This window comes from Triticum dicoccoides, chromosome 4A (assembly GCF_002162155.2).
Source record: "Triticum dicoccoides isolate Atlit2015 ecotype Zavitan chromosome 4A, WEW_v2.0, whole genome shotgun sequence".
Classification (NCBI taxonomy): Eukaryota; Viridiplantae; Streptophyta; class Magnoliopsida; order Poales; family Poaceae; genus Triticum; species Triticum dicoccoides.
In genome coordinates this window covers 529,888,494-529,892,107 of record NC_041386.1, presented here as the reverse complement: position 1 = coordinate 529,892,107, position 3,614 = coordinate 529,888,494, and positions in this window count along the sequence as shown.

Below are 3,614 nucleotides of genomic sequence, written 5' to 3'. Positions count from 1 at the left end.
GGGACTCCGAACTAACTTCGGTACATCAAAACTCATAAACTCATAATATAATTGTCATCGAAACCTTAAGCGTGCGGACCCTACGGGTTCGAGAACAATGTAGACATGACCGAGACACGTCTCCGGTCAATAACAATAGCGGAACCTGGATGCTCATATTGGCTCCTACATATTCTACGAAGATCTTTATCGGTCAGACCGCATAACAACATACGTTGTTCCCTTTGTCATTGGTATGTTACTTGCCCAAGATTCGATCGTCGGTATCCTATACCTAGTTCAATCTCATTACCGGCAAGTCTCTTTACTCGTTCCGTAATACATCATCTCGCAACTAACTCATTAGTTGCAATGCTTGCAAGGCTTATGTGATGTGCATTACCGAGAAGGCCCAGAGATACCTCTCCGACAATCGGAGTGACAAATCCTAATCTCGAAATACGCCAACCCAACATGTACCTTTGGAGACACCTGTAGAGCACCTTTATAATCACCCATTTACATTGTGATGTTTGGTAGCACACAAAGTGTTCCTCCGGCAAACGGGAGTTGCATAATCTCATAGTCATAGGAACATGTATAAGTCATGAAGAAAGCAATAGCAACATACTAAACGATCGGGTGCTAAGCTAATGGAATGGGTCATGTCAATCAGATCATTCACCTAATGATGTGATCCCGTTAATCAAATAACAACTCTTTGTTCATGGTCAGGAAACATAACCATCTTTGATTAACGAGCTAGTCAAGTAGAGGCATACTAGTGACACTCTGTTTGTCTATATATTCACACATGTATTATGTTTCCGGTTAATACAATTCTAGCATGAATAATAAACATTTATCATGATATAAGGAAATAAATAATAACTTTATTATTGCCTCTAGGGCATATTTCCTTCAGTCTCCCACTTGCACTGGAGTCAATAATCTAGATTACACAGTAATGATTCTAACACCCATAGCCTTGGTGCTGATCATGTTTTGCTCGTGGAAGAGGCTTAGTCAACGGGTCTGCAACATTCAGATCCATATGTATCTTGCAAATCTCTATGTCTCCCACCTGGACTAGATCCCGGATGGAATTGAAGCGTCTCTTGATGTGCTTGGTTCTCTTGTGAAATCTGGATTCCTTTGCCAAGGCAATTGCACCAGTATTGTCACAAAAGATTTTCATTGGACCCGATGCACTAGGTATGACACCTAGATCGGATATGAACTCCTTCATCCAGACTCCTTCATTTGCTACGTCCGAAGCAGCTATGTACTCCGCTTCACATGTAGATCCCGCCACAACGCTTTGTTTAGAACTGCACCAACTAACAGCTCCACCGTTTAATGTAAACACGTATCCGGTTTGCGATTTAGAATCGTCTAGATCAGTGTCAAAGCTTGCATCAACGTAACCTTTTACGATGAGCTCTTTGTCACCTCCATATATGAGAAACATATCCTTAGTCCTTTTCAGGTATTTCAGGATGTTCTTGACCGCTGTCCAGTGATCCACTCCTAGATCACTTTGGTACCTCCCTGCTAGACTTATAGCAAGGCACACATCAGGTCTGGTACACAACATTGCATACATGATAGAGCCTATGGCTGAAGCATTGGGAACATCTTTCATTTTCTCTCTATCTTCTGCAGTGGTCGGGCATTGAGTCTTACTCAACTTCACACCTTGTAACACAGGCAATAACCCTTTCTTTGCTTGATCCATTTTGAACTTCTTCAAAACTTTGTCAAGGTATGTGCTTTGTGAAAGTCCAATTAAGCATCTTGATCTATCTCGATAGATCTTAATGCCTAATATGTAAGCAGCTTCACCGAGGTCTTTCATTGAAAAACTCTTATTCAAGTATCCCTTTATGCTATCCAGAAATTCTATATTATTTCCAATTAGTAATATGTCATCCACATATAATATCAGAAGTGCTACAGAGCTCCCACTCACTTTCTTGTAAATACAGGCTTCTCCAAAAGTCTGTATAAAACCAAATGCTTTGATCACACTATCAAAGCGTTTATTCCAACTCCGAGAGGCTTGCGCCAGTCCATAAATGGATCGCTAGAGCTTGCACACTTTGTTATCTCCCTTTGGATCGACAAAACCTTCTGGTTGCATCATATACAACTCTTCTTCCAGAAATCCATTCAGGAATGCAGTTTTGACATCCATCTGCCAAATTTCATAATCATAAAATGCGGCAATTGCTAACATGATTCGGACAGACTTAAGCATCGCTACGGGTGAGAAGGTCTCATCATAGTCAATCCCTTGAACTAGCCGAAAACCTTTTGCGACAAGTCGAGCTTTGTAGACAGTAATACTACCGTCAGCGTCAGTCTTCTTCTTGAAGATCCATTTATTCTCAATTGCTTGCCGATCATCGGGCAAGTCAACCAAAGTCTATACTTTGTTCTCATACATGGATCCCATCTCAGATTTCATGGCTTCAAGCCATTTTGCGGAATCTGGGCTCACCATCGCTTCTTCATAGTTCGTAGGTTCATCATGATCTAGTAGCATGACTTCCAGAACAGGATTACCGTACCACTCTGGCGCGGATCTCACTCTGGTTGATCTACGAGGTTCAGTAGTATCTTGTTCTGAAGTTTCATGATCATCATCATTAGCTTCCTCACTAACTGGTGTAGGTGTCACAGAAACAGGTTTCTGTGATGTACTACTTTCCAATAAGGGAGTAGGTACAGTTACCTCGTCAAGTTCTACTTTCCTCCCACTCACTTCTTTCGAGAGAAACTCCTTCTCCAAAAAGTTTCCGAATTTAGCAACAAAAGTCTTGCCTTCGGATCTGTGATAGAAGGTGTATCCAATAGTTTCCTTCGGATATCCTATGAAGACACATTTCTCCGATTTGGGTTCGAGCTTATCAGGTTGAAGTTTTTTCACATAAGCATCGCAGCCCCAAACTTTCAGAAACGACAACTTTAGTTTCTTGCCAAACCACAGTTCATAAGGTGTCATCTCAACGGATTTTGATGGTGCCCTATTTAACGTGAATGCAGCCGTCCCTAGAGTGTATCCCCAAAACGATAGCGGTAAATCAGTAAGAGACATCATAGATCGCACCATATCTAGTAAAGTACGATTACGACGTTCGGACACACCATTACGCTGTGGTGTTCCGGGTGGCGTGAGTTGCAAAACTATTCCGCATTGTTTCAAATGTACACCAAACTCGTAACTCAAATATTCTCCTCCACGATCAGATCGTAGAAACTTTATTTTCTTGTTACGATGATTTTCAACTTCACTCTGAAATTCTTTGAACTTTTCAAACATTTCAGACTTATGTTTCATTAAGTAGATATACCCATATCTGCTTAAGTCATCTGTGAAGGTGAGAAAATAATGATATCCGCCACAAGCTTCAACGTTCATCGGACCACATACATCTGTATGTATGATTTCCAACAAATCTGTTGCTTTCTCCATAGTACCGGAGAACGGTGTTTTTGTCATCTTACCCATAAGGCATGGTTCGCAAGTACCAAGTGATTCATAATCAAGTGGTTCCAAAAGCCCATCAGTATGGAGTTTCTTCATGCGCTTTATACCGATATGACCCAAACGGCAGTGCCACAAATAAGTT